General features: G+C 42.6%; 1 protein-coding gene across 2 annotated transcripts in view; it reads left to right on the top strand.

Annotated features, from left to right (window-relative positions):
• Positions 1 to 330: 330 nt before the first annotated feature.
• myo16 (myosin XVI) overlaps positions 331 to 10,613 on the top strand; it is a 106,948-nt gene continuing 96,665 nt past the window's right edge. The window contains exon 1 of one of the 2 annotated variants that reach the window (XM_075479463.1): positions 331 to 462. The gene's annotated coding sequence lies outside the window, so the exon portion shown is untranslated. Of the gene's footprint in view, positions 463 to 8,024; positions 8,185 to 10,613 lie in introns of those variants that run through there. The other variant, XM_075479464.1, reaches the window with a different exon arrangement.

Genomic DNA, 10,613 nt, shown 5'->3' with positions numbered 1-10,613 from the left:
CACAAACACACTCACACAATACAGATGTGATAAAGTGCAGCGTGTATGAAGTTGGGTGTCAGTCAGTCCCACCATCTGCTTATGAGCTTGTGATAAGCAGCTGTAATCAGAGATTTAAACTCCTGCCTCCCTCTCTTTCTCTTTCTCTCACTCACACTCTCTCTCTCTCACTGACTCATGCTCTCTCTCCCTTTCAACTGCTCCCCTTTATTCACCCAAACTGGCACACTCCCCCCCCTCTCCCTCCCTCCTCCTCCCTTTAACTCTCCGTCTCTCTGCTGGGATGTCAGAGGAGGATTGTAGCCCACTGGTGTAGATGTAGAGGGAGCTGGGAGTCGATATTTCTCCGGCTTGATCTGTTTGAGGGTCTTAGATCTCTGCAAAGGGGACCAGCCTGTCTCAGGATTTTATTTCCAAACTGGAAAGAAAACACTAAGAACTAAGACGAAATGCTCCTGTGAGGTATGGTGCAAACTGTCTCCTGCTCGCCTGTGTTTTCTGTTAAACTGTGTGTGACAATGTTTGTATATCTATCAAAGAACGAAAGCCCTTTTTTTTCCATGCCAATTTCTTTGTAAAGAAAGGCTTTTGTTTCATTTTTCCCTTTCGTATGCTTTTGTTTGCCCCAGTAAATCACGCGTGTGTCAACTAGCAGTGCAGAGAAAAGGAGGCTTGTTGGCTTGCTGACTCTACACCCAAACACACACTCTTTACAACAAAAAAAAAAAACTCTGAGGCAAATCTATGCCAGTTGGGAATAATCCCAGTCTCTTAGGATCTTGGGCACTGTGTGGTTGTATAACGTCTACAGTGTGAGCCTTACACTGTATGTGTTGGTGTTTGGAGAAAAGAAAAGTGGGAATAAAAAAACAAGGGGAGGAATATCAAAACAGAAGTGTGGCAGTAGTGGGCAAGCAAAAACAAAGCTGCGAGGTGAAAAGATTTAATGGTCTGTAAGGCTTTCTCCTTGTGTGACAGAAAACAGTGGAGTATCAGGACTGTGTCTCCCCCAAAAACTCTTTTGTTTCACAGGGGCTCACAGATGGCCTCATTCAGACTCGCCATCGAAACACACTCAGTGTGTGTGAGAGAAACAGAGAGAGACTGAGCGCATGAGGGGTTGAACTTGTTGGTGTTAAACCTTCGGGATGAGATGATTCAGAGTTGTTCAAAACAGTGGAAAAAAAATCAATCATGATGTAAAAGGAGGATCAGGCTTTTTGGTCACAGCCTTTCTTTCAACGTGATGTGTTTGTGTGCCTGCGTATGCGCGAAACCCATCTGTCCCCATGCTCAGCCAGACTGCGGGCCTCTGTGTCTGGCAGCAATGCGCCGAGCGACGTATCATTCTTTTCTTAAGCTGAAAAGATTATCACCGCCGCGCCACTTCAAAAAGGCCATTTTCACCGGCCGTGCAGTGGGTCAGCGAGGACATCAGCGGCTCGGCTTTCACCGCCACTGCCAAGCTGCCACTGTTGGTCCTTGAGCGTGGCCCTTGACCTCATCCGATCCAGGGGCACGGTGTGCAGGCTGACCATGCCCTGTGACCTCAGCTTTTTTTTTTTTTCTTTTTCCTTCTCCTATTTCTGTTTTCACTGTAAGATCTGCTGATATCTTTGAGTAGGAGCTCGGAGCTGAAATCTGTAGTCTGTTGGGCTGTGTCAGGACGCCCAGTCCCCTGTGCTGTGGTCAGCTGTTGAGCCACATGGTCTCCATGTTAGAGTTAGTCACCACCCTCCCTGATAATCATGGGTTGATTTATGGGCTGGAGAGAACGATTACGGAGAGTAGAATCTGGGAGTTGGGTTAACTATGCTTTCTGGGACTTTTTCTTTGCGAGAGAGCTTTTTTTTTATGGTTCAGTTGCTGTCACAACTCAAGAGGTACTGGAGTAGCCCAACCCAACCCCCAACCCCCCAATGTTTCACTCATGTAAAGCAGCTCACCAGCTGTGTTTCAATTCCGAAGTCCTGTGGCTCTGGCAAGACTTGAACAAAATCGTTCTTACATGAATAAATAGGGGAATACTTGTTCGTAGATGTTAGTAGCAGAGGGTTGCTTGATTCTACAGCAAATGTCAATGCTGCGCACTCAAGGATTTTTTTCTTTTTTTGCACAAAATCCCAGTTTTCCTACACTTAAAACCGAGGGAATCCTGTCGGTAAAAAGCTTTTGTCTACATTTTTCTTGCTCGGTCCACCAGTTTATCTATTCTTAGATTGGACTGGATGCTGGATTTCCTTCCCAGCTCCCATGACAGACAGCCTATCAGTAAGCCCTCAGCAAGAAAAGGGCTCCTGCACACACACACACACACGCACACACACAAACCCCAAGCAGATAGATGCATTTCATTTGCCTGACGTCAGAAGGCAGACAGCTGAAAGAAGCAGACAAAAGAGGAGGTAAAATGGGATTATGGGGGGGTTACCGTTCATCTGGACGGAAAGCCATAGTTTTATTTCACCTTTGAATCCGATTAGTGCAAACTGTAATCCGTGGCAAGATGTGCTCTTTAGAATTGCACGAGTTTAGATGGATATTTGCGATTTTTCTATATTAACAGAAATCACATGACATCTAAAATATTTGAAATATAGATTTGAATAGAAACCATGCATATTATTTAAAGCCTGAAAAATATTTCGACAGCAAATGCATGAAAAAATTCTGAGCCCTCCTACAGAGATATCGTCCTTGTCAAAACCTTGTGGCTAAGTCACCCACAATGCAACACTGACTGTTTAATCGGACGTTTAGGTATTGTGTTCAAAGCAAGCTAATATGCAATAATCCATAACATTTTCTCATCGGGATTTTTCTTCTTCTTAAATAGCATCTCAAATGTCTGTATGGGTTGATGTCTGCATAGGATGAGATCCAGACCATTCCTTCGAGCAAGGCCCATGGGAGTGGGCAGTTGGTTGACTCAAACAGCAGCTAAGCTAATGACAGGTGGTTGGATGCACTGCTGGCAGCAGCCACAACATGTTATCTGGTCGTGGAACCCTTCCAGCAGGCTAAGATTAAACCCAAACCTTTGGTCTAAGTTTCCCCCTCTCCATCTGATGAAATGCTGTCATGAAATCTGTGTGCAGGGCGTCAGCACTAAACAGGTGGAGCAGCTGACATGAAGGTTGACCAAGCCCAATGTGATGGTTGTGTTTGTCAGAGGAGAGGGAGGCTGCTCCCCATGTGACCTCATTTTTCTATCGACGACATCCTCTTATTAATGCTGGCATGCCGCTGCTGGCATGTGACAGGTGGCCATAGTAACTTCGTTTCCCTTCCAAAGCTATCATTGCACACTGTGTCACTAACAGGGACATCAATGCTAGGGCCGGTGTCAGGACTTGCTTATGTTTTTTACGCACGTGTGGACACATATTCCTTTTCACTTGTTGGACAACGGAATGGGGAAGCTGCAATTCATGCGAAAAATTTGATAAAATTGGTCAAATTTCTCCGCGAAGAGTGGAAAAAAATACAAACACTGAAAGCCTTTCTGGGCATGAGCAAAGAGGCTGGATGGAAACAGAAAAAGAGAAGAGGGAATGAGAGAGAGCAGCTGGTTCTCCCACTTTTCTGGAATGCATACACAGGCAGGTGTATGAAATGTAGCCGCTTCACTGCTCCCATCGCCACTAAGTGTCTAACACACACTGGCCCTCCCCCTTGCACACAGATACTTGTCCACCTACTAGGTTATTTTACTTGTAGCCAGACAGCATGTATTAGAGTGCAGAGTGTGTTCCCAGCTGCAGAGCTATGCAAATGATTTTGAACGGGATCGGTTAAGCATTCCCTTTAAAAAGACTGCTTTGATGTAGTCGAGAGGCCGTGGGGGGAGTTTATACTGAGATGAAAGATAACGTCTGACTGTGATGTTTGCGTGGCTGATTTCAAACATGTCATCTTTCACATTTAACCTCAATCAAATTAAGCTAGTACCTAATGGGGAATGATATCCTACCCCTGTCAATGTTATGATCTATTCCAGCTCCCCCCTGCAGATCTCAGTCAAAGTGTTGTCCATAGTGAGGAAAGAAGAAAAGAGTGTTAGCCAATTTTTTAAGAAAATGATGGATCACGGTAAAGCAAAGGTAAGAGGTTCTAATGTGCGGGATTATGCAAGTGATGACAAGAAGGAAGGTGTGGAGGTAGTGGTGACGGAGTCTTGTAATAATCTCTGGTCATTTTTTTAAGAGCAGGAAGAATTTCTGAAGCTAGGAATAATTTCAAGGTAAAGCAGATTCTCAGACCCTACTCAGGACGGAATCACTTCTGCTTTAGATTATAGGTTCTCACCCAGGATCCCACTAGTCTGGTAATTACATGCTGCTACTGGACTTGAAACCCAACCATCTCTTTACACTTTTATCTGGTCTCCCTCTTCTACTTCCATGGATCATGCTTACATTTGCCAGTTGACCTTAATGCGGCGTGGATGGCGTTTACGCTCAACCAGGGCCACGGCTAAAGTCTGGGACAGCAGGCTATAGAGGTGCAGGAAAGGGTTGGTAAGTGAAAATAAGTGTGATGAACTCAAATCTTCATCAACTGATCTCTTAACTGCAAAAGTATGGGTTCATTATGACACCCTGGTGTTGAATATTTGCAGTGACGCCCCAAGACAGTCACAGCTGCTGGTCATTGATGCGATCCATTAGAACGATTTGTTCAGTAATGTCCTAAACCGGTTCTTTATGGCAAAATAGGAGAAATGATGAGCAGATCAATGAGATGAAAACTAAATCTAATGCAGTGAGCACGCATCCAAAATATCTCCATATATTCAATCATACAGTGTGTGTTATTTAATTCAAACATGAATCTGATGAAAAATGAGTTACAGATTCACATTGAAAACAAGTCAATTCAATCTCATCATCGACCACAGTCTATGATACAGTTCATATAGGGACATTTATGGATCGTGTAGCATATGAAACGTTGTATGACACACAAATCTATAACTTTGTAGATCTCCTGAACGAACATCACAAATCAAAACTCATCATTGTACACGTCGGCTTGTTCCAGTTGCTATGGTTACCAGCTGTGGGGAAAACAGTATGGTAACTGCCAAATGTAGTAGCCTACTTTTTTTTTTCCTGCAGTTTGCTGAATTAATTTCCTCTTGTCTGCTCTGCCATCAGCGATCATTACAGCTGCTCACAAATCAACACCATGTCTTCAGAATAACTGTAAAAAACCTCCATCCAAAGAGCCACGGAGCAGGCTGCTATAAGCAGCAACTCAGGAAGGTTGAAGGGAAACTGAAAATGTGACCCCACGGAATTTTATTTCTGCCATTCCCTTCCGTCATCTCACTGTTGAGTCGCACAGGCGCTCGTGCCGTGCTCACATCGCCCGCGCGAGTTAACAAGCGAAGCTAGTTGACATTTAGGTAGCTACTCAGCAAACACCGCCCACAGGAATATATTGTTTTATATTAGGGAGGTTTCACTACAAGAACTAACTGGTGAATTTAGGGCCAGACTTGAAAAGTGAAAGTGGTTGGTGAAGAAAAGTGGACAATGTCGAGGTAAGACAACGGCCATGCTGAGAAGTCAAGTAGGCTATTTTCAATAATTCTGGAAATAACTAAAGAGCATAGCCGACAATTGAGGTCTGTGGAAGTAATGAATTCAAACATGATTCACTCCAACTGATAACTGCTAACCAGGGTAATTCCGGAAGAAGTTGCGGTGGTACTGATGCAAAATAATTTAAGATGACTTGATTAAATGATTTAAAACTGATCCAAGAAGCTATGTTGATGACCAAATGTCCAGCAGAGCGAGTTTTAAGTGAGAGTTGGGGTTGCCATGGTGATGTTAATTGCAACGTTCTGTCCCGCGAACTGAAAATGGACTCAAATTTTGTCTCAAAGCTCTGATATCTAAAGAAAAATTGCAACTCTATTTCACACATTGGTGCCTCCATGAGCGCAGTGGGGCTTTCTCGAACATTAGTATTATTAGACATTAGACATTTGAGTTTCTGGAGTGCAACATGAAGCAACCAGTCACTTCTAATATTCACTGAAAATCTTAATCCCATTCTATATTGGAATGCATGGGGCAGCTGGTTATATATCCTTGTCATTACATGTTAGATTGAAGACAAATTCTCCCATATTTGGATTAAAAAGAAAAAAAAATGGCCATCTACCATTCTGCTCTGAATGTTAATTCCACCCTAGCTTTGATCATTTATATGTTCATTTTAATTGTATTTTTTTGTCCCCTCATGATCAGTTGTTGAGTATTTCCTGAACAGTACAACATGCATATGTGAATAGTCATGGGAATGGTTGCAGCACACAGCCACTCGTCTTTGCATTTGAACTATGTTAGCTTACACCGGGTTTTTTTTTTGTTTGCATAGCACCACCAGTGATTATGTGACAAACAAACAAAGAGATATGAAGAATTGATGGTTTAGCAGTGATGCAGACAGATGGAGAGATTTTCCAGGAAGAAAGCACAGGAGGCTAATTAAAAAAAAAACACATTATCGGCAACAAAGAGGAAATCCATTTTCCAGAGGTGCCTTTCACTGTCTTACTTTAGTATTTCTTTGTAAACTCAGTGATTTGAAAAAAAAATCTAATTAATATGAGTCATACAGTTTCTTGTATGACTGATAAGTGGATGGTTACACTTCTGTCACAGTTTTGTTGTGTCTGTTCCTCTACTTGTGTGTGTGTGTAAATATGTGTGTATATATATATATATATATATATATATACATATATATTAGGGGTGGGGGAAAAAATCGATTCATGTCGCGATTTGTTTTATGGGATGATTTTAAAAATTGATTTTTCTCCCCTGAATCGATTACATTACGTCATATCCGTGTCCAGAAAAACTTCATAAATTCATTACATTAGGTTATGTTAAAACTAGCCCACATTTGTGCTGTGGGGACATTTCAATTCATTTTGTGACTGTAAACTTCAAAAAATGCTGTACATGTTAAGTACCTCTTTTTGTCTCAGTAGAAATAAATGTCAGCTGCTGGACTGACTGACACAGACTGATGTGCATTGCTTATGGGAATGACATTCATTCTAGAATTGTATGATTAAACTTTTTTGTTTTTTAAGGAGGAAGAAAATTGCAAGTACTGATTATATCGAATCGCAATTATCAAGAATTGTGATACAAATCGAATCGACACCTTAGAATCGTGACACAATCAAATCGTGACCAAAGCATATCGTCTCACCCCTAATATATATGTATATATATATAATTTCAGATATGTTGACAGCAGGGTGGTAAAAGGTACGACTGCAGATTCAAATGACTGAAATAAAGTAGCAATGTACGCCTGAAGTTTGCGGGTGTTGTAAAGAAGGGGCTTGCTCAGATTGCAGGCGCACTGGTGGAGACGGGGTTGGCTTGTAATTGAATAGAGAATGTGATGATGGTCAGGTTTTTCTTCCACTCCTCCAAGGTCAGAATAGGATTTATTAGCAGTGAAGCGCCATACTAATGATGGTGGTTGTCATTAACTATTCATCACGGCACTCTAGACTAAAGGGTTTAGGCTTGTGTGCAGTAAGTGCTAACAGACACAGACTTCTGTACTTCTGCATTTAGCACACATTTATTTCTTTGTGGCGTTTTTATCTGCGTGCAGAAGGGATGGCTCACCTCTAAACGAGGAGGATGTCTTTGCGAACTTCTTCAGGTGCCACTGCGTCTCTCTTTATTTGCTTGTCATTGGGTTGCCTTGACAAGCTCAGCGCATATGACCACAAACTCATCAGAACATGCAGGCTACACGAGGTGAGGGGGGGGGGGGGTCTTTTTTTTTTAAAAAGCTCCACAATGTGATAGTGGAGAGTACTGAGAAGGGGTGGATGCTTTTGAGTCTAGGGGTTTAACTGCACCCCTCATATGGAGTAAGTGGGCTGGGCTCACCAGAGTCTGGAGAGGGGGAGGGATGTAGAAAAAAAAAGGCAGATGTACAAGAATTTACAGCTACAAGCGGCGTAAGAGTTTCCATGGCTACATGAAAGGGATGAATGAATGACATCAGAGTGGTGGGGAGGTGAGGGAGTGTGAAATTGATTTTGGCGGTGGAGCACTGGGGAGACGACTCTCGCGACACATTTCTCTCCCCTCCGTACAACACTGGCGTCTGCCGTTGAAGTGGCTTTCTCTGGTAAGGCTTGGCTTTTTTTTTTTTTTTCTGCTCACCAGCCTTCTTACAGTGGAGGTTGAACATGAGAGTAATGGTGGCTGTGAGTGGGATTTCTTTTGTTGTTTTGTTTTTTTTTCTCTCATAAAACTCTCTCCAGGTCTTAACAGCGTGCGAGCCGAGCATGGAGGCAGATCATGTGCCTGTGTTTCATGTGGCGCTCCCGGCGTGTCATTGGGAATGAACGGAGAGGCAGATGTGCCATGCAGTTGTCATGGGTCTAAATATACCAGAGATGCTTATTGCGGAAGAATGTGTGTGTTTCTGGCTTGGAATGAACAGCTGACTGTGGAAGGCAGATGTCTGTGTACACAATCCATGCTTTTAAGTTGATTGTTGTGAAAGCGTTTATTGTCACATGTTGGGGCTTCAATTTAGAGGAGAGAGATCTTTATTGCGTAGCTGTTAAGCAACTTGATCTCTTCCCTTTCTCTTTTTTTTTTTTTTTTTTTTAATGTTAGAGGAGCCTTTTCGTCACCGTTGAGCTGTGAACTTGACTCCGTGGATTTAGGGTCGCATTTTCCTTTCGAGTGCGTCGCCGTTCCGTGACGAGTTCATTGGCAACGCTTGTGCCGTGTACTTTCCTCTCTGATTAATGGAGAAGCTGACCCGCATTGACCCCTGTAGGACGAAAGGGTTGCAGAGGAAGGATGGGATAACACAGCAAAGTCAGTCCTAGCTTTCAGCGTGTAGACGGACGACGGGGATATAATGGATTACATTAGCAATCAAAGGATTAATATTTGTGTTATTTGCAAAGCATTATCCTTTACTAGGACGATCAATTGGTCCCTATTTCTGATGGGTTTAGAGCAAGCAAAGTGAATAATGTGAACAGCAGAATTAGCATGAGGTCACAAAGCTGTTATCTGAACCAGATTATCCTGTTTTATTCAGCACATGAGTTCAGACTGATAAGATAGTAATAGCTGAGAATCAGGAGGAAAAGGTGGAATATTAAGTTTTAAACACAGCAGGAGAAATATTACTCTCAGGGTAATCGCTGTGTCCGGCCTCAGCTCAGTTGGAAGGCTCAGGGCATCAATTATTAATATGAAAGTGGATGAATATGCATGAGCCTGTTTCCGACAACTTAATTTCAGAAATAAACTGCACTGCAGGTTTTGGCTACTGTGCATTTCTGTGTATCCAGTTCTTTTATATGAAACTCTTGGTTGACGGTAGCTGCTATTAGGTGCAACCGGTGTGGGTATTTAAAGGGCTCCCGTGCAGATAATATAAAGCCTGGCTGGCACGACCTCTGAGTCAGTTTAAAAGCTCAGCTGAGTCCATGAGTGTGTGTCTGCCAGCTTTTTGGATTGCATGGTTTGGGAAACAAGTGGGTCAGTAGCAGACAGCCACGCAAGATCTCCAATCTCTCTCCTTGTTTTACTTCCAGAACAAACCTGCCCTGCAGCAAAACACAACCCAATGTAGTTTTCTGTTATTTTTTTTCGCTTTTCTGTTTGTTTTCTTCTTCCCCAGTGTTGAAAGTAAATCGAATGGCGGATCTAGGCCATTCCACTTTTGGCCTCTGATTCTGCATCCCTCCATGTGTGAGCTGGTTACACAGCGGGTTTCAGTTTGACTCGATAATATGTTCACTCTCTTCTTTCTGTCATACGAGAGAAGAGGCACCGTCTCAGAGTGGTTACCTGGTGACAAGATTAGTTGAGCCTGTACAATATTGATCACATGTAATATCTACAATGTTACATGTGCACGTAGTTGGCAGGGCCGTCTCTTTTTCCATTTGAAGTTTAAATTAATTTGAAATTGAATGAAGCCCCCCCTTTGAGTCAGTATATGCAATATTGACACTTTAACGTCACCATCATGTTCACTGGCAGGTCAATATGACATGCGATGGGTGAATTTTTGACAAGATATTTTAGAGCACACTCTGCAGCACATCAGAGTTAATTAAGCAGCGGCTAACGAAAGTGTCATCCCAATGTGGATGTTAATATTTGAACAGTGTTTTTCATTTTTGATTAGGTTACAAGAGTCCTCATTGTTGGTCCTTTCTCTTTGTGTCTAGTTTTAGTTTAATTAGTTTCGTCATGCCTTTGTAATTTCTTATCCTTTAACCGTTTTAAGGCAAAGCTGTCTTTGCTGTCTTCGACAGGGCGGGAGGAATATTTTTACGTTTTCACACCGTGTCCGTGCCACTTTGTTCCACACTTACAGTCTCTCTCTTCGGTTACCCCCAGACAGCCCTTCCAATCACAATCGCAGTCACGTATTATCGCCACCGCAAAACAGAAAAGAGTTGAGAAGCTGAATTCACTCATTTGTTTGCTAAATTGTTGGATAACATAAGTGGAGTGTTTGTTTCCATCTTGAGGGGGGTGTAGATGATTGATTTCTGATATTAATTCATGTAAATAACA

Source organism: Odontesthes bonariensis, chromosome 12, assembly GCF_027942865.1.
Source record: "Odontesthes bonariensis isolate fOdoBon6 chromosome 12, fOdoBon6.hap1, whole genome shotgun sequence".
NCBI classification, from domain to species: domain Eukaryota; kingdom Metazoa; phylum Chordata; class Actinopteri; order Atheriniformes; family Atherinopsidae; genus Odontesthes; species Odontesthes bonariensis.
Note: the sequence above shows the minus strand (reverse complement) of the source record. Positions and strands in the feature narration are given on the sequence as shown.